Source organism: Populus trichocarpa, chromosome 7 (genome assembly GCF_000002775.5).
Source record: "Populus trichocarpa isolate Nisqually-1 chromosome 7, P.trichocarpa_v4.1, whole genome shotgun sequence".
NCBI classification, from domain to species: domain Eukaryota; kingdom Viridiplantae; phylum Streptophyta; class Magnoliopsida; order Malpighiales; family Salicaceae; genus Populus; species Populus trichocarpa.
The window spans coordinates 15085403-15098189 of record NC_037291.2 but is presented as its reverse complement, the minus strand read 5'-3'; the positions used below and the strand labels follow the sequence as shown (position 1 = coordinate 15098189).

The window sequence follows — 12787 nt, the reverse complement described above, 5'->3', positions numbered from 1 at the left end:
TATCAGAAACTAAGAACCTGAAATAATATTAAGAATGAGGGGTGAGTTCAACCAAATTAGTGAGGGAATAACATTTAATATACATTTTAGATATTAATAGTTTGTAAGTCGATTTATCTTGATATACATATACATATACATACTAAACATACTATCATAAAGTAGTGGAATACATGTCAGGGATCAGATGACATTCGAAGGTGACCAGATGACACCCGAAGGTGACCACTGTGGGATGATCAGTCGCCATAGGCTGATGTCTCTCTCACCAGCTAGGCAGTGTTATTAAACCCGACCCGGGACCCCGTCGACCTGGTGACTGGACCGGTCCGGGTTTACTAAAAGACCAGCTGGGGCAACAGCTCGATCAAACCCGGGCGACTTGGCGAATCAACCCATGACCCGGGCGAACCCGGGCGAGACCCGGTTTTTTTTTTCAAATGTGGGATTTGAAACCCATTAGTATATAACTATATATACTCTATGTTCACAAGAAAAAAGTCATGTTTTTTCAATGTGGGATACAAAAACCTTTTGGTTTAAATACTTCAACTTAAAAGGATAACATAGTATCTTTTCAATATGGGATTTGAAGCCCTTTAGTATATATATTCTATGTTCCCAAGAAAAAAATCATGTTTTTTCAATGTGGGATAAAAAACCTTTTGGTTTAAATATTTCAACTTAAAAGGATAACATATTATCTTTTCAATATGGGATTTAAAGCCCTTTCGTATATATACTCTATATTTCCATGAAAAAAATTATGTTTTTTCAATGTGGGATTTGAAACTTATTAGTATATATACTCTATGTTCCCTTGAAAAAAATCATGTTTTTTCAATGTTGGATAAAAAACCTTTTGGTTTAAATACTTCAACTTAAAAGGATAACAAGTATTTTTTCAATGTGAGATTTGAAACCTATTAGTATATATACTCTATGTTCCCAAGAAAAAAATCATGTTTTTTCAATGTGGGATGAAAAATCTTTTGGTTTAAATACTTCAACTTAAAAGGATAACATATTATCTTCTCAATGTGGGATTTGAAGCTCTTTCGTATATATACTCTATGTTTCCATGAAAGAAGTTATGTTTTTTTATGTGGGATTTGAAACATATTAGTAGATATACTCTATGTTCCCAAGAAAAAAAGTTATGTTTTTTCGATGTGGGATAAAAAACTTTTTTTGTTTAAATACTTCAACTTAAAAGCTTAACATAATATCTTTTTAATATGGGATAAAAAACTTTTTAAAATATTCTTTTAAACTTCATTGTTTACAATATGTATAACCTATATTTAGTTATTTACATGGATTTTTTCATATGAAATATTAAAACTTTAAAAAAAATTTAATTTTTCCGGGTTGACCTGGGTTGACCCGAGTTGACCCATGAAACCCGGGACCCGACCCCTTGGCCGAGTCAACCCCCAGGCCGGGTTTAATAACTATGCAGCTAGGTATACAGAATACTATGTGCACATAGGTTAACTACTCTCCGTTAGTATGGAGTTACTGACAAGTTCTATATCAAGACATAATAGATATTCGCAGAATCATCAAAGAAATGTGTATCATATCAAATAAAATTTAGTTCGACAGATTGTGAGTGCAAATTCTAGAATAAATGAGTACTCGGAAAATAAAGCAATATATATCAATATTCAAGAAATTAACTTGTTGTACTCATTGTATAATGAACATACATATTTATATATATTATATGTATATTAAAGATTATCCCACTCACCCGGAAAAATATAGATTAAAAGGAATATCATATGAAAGACCCGAAAAATCTATTGAGGATCGTTAGGAGAACCTACAACAAATATATGAAATATACTCAAAAGCAACTCAAAACAACACAAATAAAATATTCCAATGCATAAAAGAAAACCAGGTTTAGGGACTAAAACGACAATTATCCAAAATAGGGGCCAAAACGTAATTTTACCAAAATTGGACCAAACTGTAAATACATAACCATACTGAAATTTCACTCATAAACCATCTTCAATTCTGTCTAGAACGAACCAGGGGCCGAACTGTAATTTTTATAAAGTTTAGGGACTAAAATGCAAATTCCCAAATTTTAAGGACCAAACTGAAAATATTCCAAATCAAATATCAAACTGAGATTAATCATCCTTAATCTCATAATAACACTGTCCAAAATCTCAAAATACATTTAGGGGTCAAATTGTAATTTTTTCAAAGTTTAAGGACTAAACTGAAATTTTTTATAAATCAAGGATCAAAATAAAATTTGGTCATCTTCAACCTCAAGATCATTCTGTCCAGATTTTCCATCAAGGTTTAAATGAATTTCTTAACCCATAAAAATTAATTTAAACAAATTAACTCACAAATTCTTATTTCTAACAACATACTAATTAATCACCTAACATTAAACCCTTAATAATCATAAATCAATCTTAACAACATGAACTTCTAATCCTTATAAACCCTAATCTCTCTCTCTCTATTTTTTTTTAATCCTTCCATAAACAAATCATAATTAAAAGTAACATGAGAGAGAATCACTTACTTGCTACTTTCATTTTTCTTAAACCTAAAAACTCAAGATCAAAAATTGAAATCCTTAGTTTGATGAGGGAAGGGTCACGGCGGCCACAGAATTAGAAGAGAGAAAAGTAACTCTCTTGCAACTTTTCTTTATATACCTAGATTAACTTAGGTTGGGTTTGGACTGATTTAGGCTTGGGTTTGGACTGATTTAGGCTTAGGTTTGAATCAAAAGTTTGGGTCTTACAGATTTCCTCTCAAGTAAAACTAAACATCTTCTTCTTTTTTATATACTTTGATTGATGCAATACCTGAAATCAACTTTCATGACCAAGAAATATCTAACATTATCAAGATTTAATGTTAGAGATAACTTGTCGAGGCATCACTGTAGTGAAAACCATAGCAACCAATTAACAACATTATAAATAAAGGTAGAGTAATGTCTTAATTTCATGATTATCTATTAGAGTACGTCAACACAAAAAACCTCAGTTTAAAAAATGAAAAAGAAGTCCATTCTTCATAAATCAAGTGGTCTCGGGCATGAGAGGGCCCTTGTTCCATAAAATCATTTCCTATCGCTATAATGGTGATTACTTATGGGTCGCAACCAGTAAGTATATTTTGTGGCTGAAGAAGCAGCATGTTTTATCCTCTTCATGTTCATCTTGTGTCCAAATGACTTCAATACAGATGTCTCAACAGCTACATGAACACTAGACTAATGATATTCAAGGTTTTGTTTGCAGGGAAAAGTGCTACATTCAAGCACTAATAAGTAGTAATGTTGATTCATGAGGTATTCTGATCAAATGTAAGGATGTCAATAACATCTTTTACTGGCCCATCTGTGGATTCACAATCACCCCATGAAGATGCATTGATGTCTATAAAATATTTTACAAGAATAGAATGAAAAGCTCATAAAATGTAGAAATGAATGTATTGATATGCCTATAACATCTTATAGTAGCAGATCAAGACAGCAAGTGCCTCACTTTACGATACCTTTGGGACGTGCAAGCAACCTCAGTTACAAACTCCTCAATATTCTTATCAGAGCTCCCACCTATATCTACTGCCGTTTGGGCTAATTTCTTCCATTTATCAAAATTCCCTCTTATCGCATTGCTTCTTTCACTTTCCATGACTTCCCTTATGTACCTTTCTACCTCTTCTTTGGTGACAATCCCCTTTTCATTTACATTTACTCTAACTCTTACATGCCCAACATCAGTGATATACTTAGCATTGGTTGGTTGATCAGTCCACTGTGGCATTGCCACCATTGGCACTCCTAAGCTCAATGCCTCGAGTGTTGAGTTCCACCCACAATGAGTCATGAAGCATCCAACTAATTTGTGAGCCAAAACTTATAGTTGAGGACACCATTTTATGATTAGGCCTATGTCTGATGTCTCCTTTACGAAGTCCCTTAGAAGCTTACTCTCTTCTGACTCTCTTACTATCCATAGGAAGCACCTATTGCTTCATTTAAGACCCCAGGCCAGCTCTGCCATTTGCTCTTCTCCGACGGCAGCCAGGCTTCCAAATGAGACATACACAACTGACCCTGGTTCCTTCAAGTCCATCCACTTCATGCAAGCATCTGAATTGGGCTTGAAAAGGTTTAAGCCATAATCTTTGTCATATCCCAACCGCTTGTCCAAGAACATTGATGGAATCATTGGTCCTATTGGTTTGATTGGCCATTTATTGATTCTCATCCAGTTCACTACCTGGTACAGAAATAGCAAAATGTCAAGCAGTATTCAACAAGCCATGAATGAACAAAAGAAATGACTATATTATGAAGGAATAGGAGTTCACACTTCAACTTCAAGCTCATTAAAGTTATTCCATATCAGTCATCTTGCTTCAAGAAAATTTGAGAACTGACCAAGGAGGAGTTCTCGTATAGCTGGATATGAACCTGCATCACTAACAAATGATGGTAGATCATTGAACTCCAAATTTTCCAACGAAGGCAAGGACACGGCTGCCTGATCATACTCTTCTACTGGAACTTGAAATGCCCCCTGAGCGGCATGATAAAGAACAGCAGTAACTGCACAAGATTGAGTGAAAAATGGACCACCTTCTATGCCTTTATTTCGAGCCATATCTAATGCCCATGGTAGGACAGAATCATATATGAGAAACTTAACGGGATATTCACTACCATTATATCTATCAATGAGGTTGGATAAGCTGTGAGGCATTGTGAGCTTGTAACGCTCGAAATACTTATCAATGTTTATTGTCATTTCACCTTCCTTGGATCCATCAAAGATTGGTTCCAAATTGATGGAACTATCTTGGCCTTGCATAGACTTGGCAATAGAAGGGGTGATGATGAGCGTGACCTTGAGGCCTTTTGAGGCTAGACGTTTGGAAAATTGCAGCATTGGGTTTATATGACCCTGCAGAGGCAAAGGGAGTACTAGGACATGACTCTCCCTAACTCTTTTTTCCTTGACCATTTTTTTTTTCAATTCTTGTCTCTCAAACACAATAGAGAGTCATTATAGAGATGAAGTCAGGGCAGGTGCAACCTATAATCAACAAAAACAAATCACTAATAGTTTAATAAAATATCACTCTACAATGATGGACACCTGCTATTTCTGTCCTTCTCCTTAAATTGTTTTTTTCTGAACATATGGAGGTCCATGTGGGTCTTTTCTCATTTATATTCACATAAACCATAGCCTTTCGAAGATTACTAGACCCTACTATAATCAATGTGACAGGACTTGATATTAGTGAAACATGTGATTTCAAATTACAACTATGTGCACAACAAGGAAATCACATGATCATTCCAGGACGTGGATTGAACTAGATAAATGTCTTCAAAATCTATGCCCAAACAAATCATAAGGCAATACAGGTGCATTATTGTGAAGAGATTAGAATCAAAAGTATCTTCCATCTTGGGTGATAAATCACCTCATCAGTTATGTAATTTGCTTTATTTGGATTAACAAGTTTCAATTATTAATATTTTTTAACTGTAATTTCTTAGAAAAAAATAAAATACAAATGCATTGTGCATAAGGTGACATAATTTAAATCATTTGGTGCTTCTCAACATAGCTACCAGTTCATTAATGTTAGTATCAGAAGTTCCACCTTCGCTCGTAGCCTCGATAGCCAGCTCTTTTGATGCGGGACAACGAACAAAAGAATTAAAGCCGGGAAAAGAAAGGAGCTTTTAGAGAAGAAGCTGATAAGAGAAAGCAAAGAAAAGAAGAAAGGGGATTGGAGATATGCAAAATCTGTAATATTTTCATTAATCATTAAAACTCTCTAACATTTAGAAAAGTAGGATATAAATACTAAAACCCTAACTAGAATAAGCGTTTGGGCTTATGGCCTACTAAATAAAATACCCAACAATAATTAAATCAAACCCAACAAATAAAACCAAATTAATAAATCTTGACTAAAAGTTCATATAAATTAAACCCAAAAACATAAGTTAAAGCCTAATTTCTCAATGGTTTGGGCTATCCTCCATCGTCTATGATCATACGCGTGCGTAACCAATGTTTCCGGTTCGGTGTCCCCATCAATTCTCCCGGGGTTGGAAGAAATCGACCCCGTCGAGTATAGGTCATGGCATCTCCGATAATGCTCTCAAAGATAAGGATCAAACTGTTATGATGTCTCTCTGATAATCCAAGTATAGTCTGAATCTGGTCGTCGAGCCCATATACTGAGATTTGCTGAAGTTCACCATCCCTGGTAAAGACAACTTGTGCATTCAAAGTATCATTAATATGTTCCTTTTGTGCCAAAGATATGGATAACGAGGTAGGGGTATCGAAAGGAGCATCAGGGGTAGGCTGTATTTTATAAATACTGAGGTCTTTCATGTTAAAAGTAGAGCTAATATCAAAGTTTAAAGGCAATTTAATGACATAATTATTTGATTTAATCATTTGCAACACTTTGAATGGTCTAGCACTACTTACTTGTAATTTATGATCGGTTTTCAAATGATACCGTTCAGGTCTAATCTGTATCATGAAGTAATCTCCAACATTAAGTGCATCATGATATTTAAGTAAATCAGCTCGAAATTTGTATTGTTCATTACTTGCTTGAATTTGTTTCATGATCTCAATATGCAAATTATGAACCCTACATGGTAACGGCTCAGCTGACTTAGACATCCTATCGTGGGGAGATATGGGAAGTTGTTCTATCGGCTCCTCAGGTTTGTAACTATGAACACTAAATGATTGAGGGTGTGGAATGAGACAAACATTGTCTGAAACCTGTGTAGATATGGTATGGACACAATCAAGTAACCTAGGATTATCTTTATCTTCCTTATCACGTGCATGTGGTAAGGGGTCAAGAAGCTCAACATGTTGCTCTAAACTTATGATGTGTGGGACACCGAGCATGTGGGATGAGGAATCAGGTAGTTTAGGAGGATTAATATCATGAAACTTTTTTAAGACCATACTCATCTCTATAGGCGATTCCACTGAAGAGTTCCCTAAAATTTCCTCTACCATTAAAGCAAACATATCAGACTCTTTCTTAACCTCAGTCTCAAGCTCATGTGGACTCATTGTGTTAAGTCCCTTTTCTTGCACATCCTCGTCATCTAGGTCTCTAAAATCCTCAAGATTAGGCTCATACACTTCAACACTACAATATTCCTCTTTACCTAGATCCTTATATTTTTGGATGACTAAAGGTTTAGAGGTACAATCTAAAGAGATATGACCAAAACCTAGACAATTAGTACACTTAACCATAGAACTCACTTTAGACACTTCATTAACAACTCGTTTACCTTTATCTTTCTTGTAAAGTTGTGAGTTACTAGGATTAGGTCTGTGGGGTGGAGCACCTAACAAAGGATCACTACTTCTGAATTGGGACCTAATAGGGATACTATAAGAGTCCTGACGATTCTTCCACTGATTCTTTGCGACCAACTTGTAGTTTTTAACTAAGGTATAAGCTTGGTTAAGGGTAGATACACCTTGAAATACAACTTCTCTTCTAAGATCATCATTTAAGCCTCTACAAAATCTATGCAAAGTCATGGCTTCATTCTCTCTTATGGCACATCTAATCATGTAATCATTAAACTGCGTTATATACTCATTGATAGACTTATTCCCTTGTCTTAGATTGTTCCATTGGCCTAAGAGTTTATTTCTATAAGACTGGGGTAGGTACTTCTCCTAAAGTTTTTGTTTCATTTTGATCCAATCAGTTATAGGAGGTTTACCTCTCATCTCTAAACAATCTTCAACATCTCTCCAATAAATTTTGGCTTCATCAATGAGTTTCATCTTAGCAAATCTAACTTTCTTATTATCAGACAAGTTATGCCACTCAAAGAATCGATCCATATCACGAATCCATATATCAAATATCCAAGGGTCATGACGACCGTCAAAAGTGGGGGCTTCTATTTTGTTAGGACTTAAGACTCGCTCATCAAAGTCATCATGTTTAGAGTAACCTAAATGATAGTCATACTGGTGGCATTCAAAGTGAACTTGTCCATAATGATTATTCTTGTGATATTTATTGGTCTTTTAGTGTCTTATTCGAAAATTCTCTTGGGGCTCAATTCTTTTAAACATGTTGATCACCTAAGTTTGCAGTTCCATTTAAATTGTCATAAGAGTATCACTAAGGGTTGAGTCTACGGTAAGTGTAAACTTAAGCGTGGACACTAGATGATCATGACACAAATGCATGCAACATTGAGATCACAAATGGTTCTTGCAAGTAAAATCACAATACAAAAATAAAACTAACTTTTTTTTTTATGTGAAGATTAATCAAGAACATATTATGCCAGGAAAATTATAAGCACGCAATGCTAGACCTTTTAAATGTAAATGATTAATCAAATAATGCTCACAACTTTTACTAGCTTCAGCAAACTCAACAGATAAAATGCAAGGTGAGATTTTTTTTTTCTAGGCACAAAAGTAATATTAATGATAATTTTGAATACCAAGTGCAATACCAAAATAGTAAAATCAACAAATTAAAAAGTAGAGTAATTTACCGATCAAGATTTAAATCATTGAATTTGATCATGGATGCACCTCTTTGGATCATGCAAGCTGTTGTTGATGTCGTCGTGATTTCCTGAATGACTTACTTTTGATGCTTTCACTTTTTTTCTCTCTTTTTTTTTTTGGCCTACCGTCTCTTTTCACTCTTTTTTTTTTATTATTGTCACCTTCTTTTTTTAACCTTTTTGGCTTACTGTCTCTTTTCACTCTTTTTTTTTTTCTACTGTCACTTTTTTTTTTTACTTCTCTTTTTTTTTTTATAAATCAATATAAAACAAAGTTACAGATTGAATCAACGAAAGGGAATAATAATAAATTAACTAATAAACAAATGAATTCTTAAACCCGTGATTTGGGTTTCTGTGACAACTCCATGACAGAAGACTTAATCCTGTGGTGATGGAGCTGTTGTGAAGGAACTGGTGGCCGCAGAGAGAGTGGCGTGGCATGGCTGTCTGGATTAATGGTTGCTGCTGATGTTGAGTTTGGCTGCTGCAGAAGACGATCTGATATGGCTGCTGGTTTGATCTGTTGAACTACTGTGATGGCATGGCATGGCATGGCATGGCTGAGGCGTTGGAGGGGAAGTGCTGGACTGGATCTGTGGTGGCTGCAGCGTGGCTGATTACGTGATAGTATTTGCTGACTTGGCGCTGACTAGGCTGATGACGTGTCAAGGTTAATTATTTTTCCTTGGGAGCTTCTGTTTCCTTGCTTCCTTGCCTTCCGTAATTCGTTGTTGCTATTGACAGTGATGGCGCAAGAGAACGTGTATCTGTGATTTTGCCTGGGATCGGCTGTGCGAGGAAAGGAGTTGTGGTGTCGCTGATGGGTGGCGGGTTTGTTGCTGTGTGGGTCTGTTGCTACTGCTGAGGGCGACGACACCATGGACCAGGGCAGATGAAGATCTATTGCGCTGCCTGCCTTTGCTGTGGTGAACCACAAATCAGGGATGGCTGTGATGGGTTTTGTGGGTGGCTGGTGGATGAGTTGTTATAGATTCTGATCTGTTGCAGTGGAGGCGTTGCGGGGGCTGTTGTGGGGGCCAATCTTGTTCAGGAAGATGAAGAGTTTTTTATGATTAACGGTGTAAAATGTTGATTGCGGGGCTGTTTGCTGGTGGAGACGATGAACAGTGTTTTCTTTTTCTTTTTCTTTTTTATCAAACTGGATCTAGGGTTTAGCATAGACATGTAGATCGTTTAATTGTAAGAACAATTAAAAGCCATGCTCTGATACCAAATTTGATGCGGGACAACGAACAAAAGAATTAAAGCCGGGAAAAGAAAGAAGCTTTTAGAGAAGAAGCTGATAGGAGAAAGCAAAGAAAAGAAGAAAGGGGATTGGAGATATGCAAAATCTGCAATATTTTCATTAATCATCAAAACTCTCTAACATTTAGAAAAGTAAGATATAAATACTAAAACCCTAACTAGAATAAGCGTTTGGGCTTATGGCCCACTAAATAAAATACCCAACAATAATTAAATCAAACCCAACAAATAAAACCAAATTAATAAATCTTCACTAAAAGTTCATATAAATTAAACCCAAAAACATAAGTTAAAGCCTAATTTCTCAATGGTTTGGGCTATCCTCCATCGTCTATGATCATACGCGTGCGTAACCAATGTTTCCGGTTCGATGTCCCCATCATCTTTCCATTTCTTGGAATTCATTTTCATTTCTTTGCCTCTATCTCCCTCCATCACTTCTTTTATGCAAATGGCAATCTCTTCTCTTTTCACAATTCCATGCTCATCAACCTTAGCTCTGACTCCCACCTTCCAAGCATCTTCAACGATTTTAGAATTTGTTTGTTGATCACTCCATCCTGGCATTGTCACCATTGGCACACCCAAGCTCAATACCTCGATTGTTGAGTTCCAACTGCAATGTGTGAAAAAACATCCCACAGCCTCATTTGCTAGCACTTTCACTTGGGGACTCCAATTCACTGCCAATCCCTTATTCTCCACTTCTTCAACAAACCCTTCTGGGATCTTCCCATTCTCAGAATCCATCACCACCCACAAAAGTGAAAATTGCTCCTCTTTAAGCCCCACGCAATTTCCTCCATTTGCTTGCTGCTTAGAGTAGCACAGCTACCAAAGGACATATATACAACTGATGTAGTGGGCTTAGTCCTGAGCCAATTTATAGAAAGAGATGCGTCTATTTCACAGAGACTAATACCGTAGTCATCCTCATCTTCAATACTCTTGTCCAAGTATATTGATGGGATTGTTGGTCCAATTGTCAATAATGGACAAACTTTTGACATTGTATCCACTACCTGAACGAACAACAAAATATTTGTGGAGATTTGGACCCTTAATTTACATAACATAAAAACACAACAAGTTCAAATTATTTATCTCTAAATATTCATGATTCTGTTACCTTTACTGCTAAGAGTTTTAAATTTTAATCATTTACAATTCACAATTATTTGATCTTGATAGGATTGGCCACCAACATGTAAAGAAGCCAACATTATAATTTCTCCTTTTGACATGTGCTTAGAGATGCGACTTTATGGCATATAATGACCTATGTACCACCGTGTCTCACTAGATTCAAATGCCGAGTAGAAATTACCCTAAGCGTAAGCATCTAAAAAACTTTGATATTTTTAATCTACCTTCACTGTTCATACGACCTATGAAGTTCCATAATTAAAAAGCTTCTCACTCTGTTTTTTTCAATACAATTTTTTTTTCATTGTTTTGCCTTTTTTTTCCATTCAATTTCATCTTTTTTAATCAAGTATAAAACTCAACAATACCCATGCAGACCGATGTGGATAGGTTTGAATACATTTCTAGAAAAAATTAAAAATCAAGGCAAACGAATAGATATAGAAAGCAAAAGAGTAGAGAAGACCTCATTATGATTCTAAGATAATATTGTTTGATTCTCAAATCCATCCCTATGAAATTAATTTTAATCATTTCATCCCAGACCTATTAGAAATTAGACGATGTATATTTGCCTCCTCCAGTAGCCGAAAGACACAAAAGAAAAAAGCACATTACAGTTCTTGAATGGAGGGACAAATTGTCTAAGATAGCTTTGGGATGGAATTGATGAAATTAATTGGTTTGGGATGGAAATTGAAAAAGAATGAGATTTTCCCAGAAACTGAAAAGGAAGTACAAATAGTTGTAAAGTCCAATTATGCGGTACAAAATTGCCTACCTCACACTCCAGCTTGTAGAAAGTGTTGATGAGGATCCAATCAGCCTTGTCCAGATTAGCAAACTGACTCATGGTCATCTTAACATTAGCAGGATATGAATCTGGCAGAACAACAAATGTTGGCAAGTCTTGAAGCTCAAGCAGTAGTGGTAATCCCTCGATCAACACGGGTTGAAGTAACTGGCATCTTTAACACTTCATGGTAGACATTGTAAAAGATGTAATCAACAGCACAAGCATGTAAAAAAAGCAGCTGCAAATAACCCAAAATCCTTTGCCACATCCAGAGCCCAAGCCAAGAAAGGCTCGTATATTACAGCATGGATAGGGCTTGAAGAGGTTTGGTATCTCTTGATGAGTTCTGATAGGGTTTTTGGACCAACATCATGTAGGCTTGAAAGATAGGGTTCCCTGCTACCAGCTTGATTAAATCCATCGTCATAGCCATCTGATATGGTATCGAGTTGAATGGAACCAATTGATGAGCCAAGTTGCCTGGACTTGGATATGAATTTGGTGATTATGAAGGTGACTTTGAGCCCTTTGGAGACCAAACGCCTAGAGAACTGCAGCATGGGATTTACGTGGCCTGCGCCTGGCAGTGGAACTACTAGTACATGGCTCGTATTCACCATGTTTTCCATCTCTCACACCCTCTCCGTAGGGCTCATAAGGGTCTCTTGGAAGTGAGTGGATGGTAAGGAATATTCTCCTCGTTGTCAACGACGACATTTACTGTAGATTACAGTACATTCTTTGAACTTGCACCTTTTAATTATTAGATTGATGGCTTACTTATAAAACCTGACGTGGTCATCCGTCTTAGGTAATCCTGCTTAATAAAAAATAATAATTCAAGCATCAAAATGATTTTATTTTAATTAAAAAACATATTTTTTATAGAAAAAATCAACAGCCAAGTCTATCCGGATTTTTGTGTTGGGTCATGTCAGCTCAAATATTTTTTTATTTTTCTTCAATCA

The 12787-nt window shown here is 35.9% G+C and overlaps 2 pseudogenes; both read right to left on the bottom strand.

Moving 5' to 3' along the window:
• Positions 1-3348: 3348 nt before the first annotated feature.
• Positions 3349-5689, bottom strand: LOC7486059 (UDP-glycosyltransferase 74E2-like; annotated as a pseudogene).
• LOC7469549 (flavonol 7-O-beta-glucosyltransferase UGT74F1-like) lies at positions 5463-12578 on the bottom strand (annotated as a pseudogene).
• Positions 12579-12787: the final 209 nt, after the last annotated feature.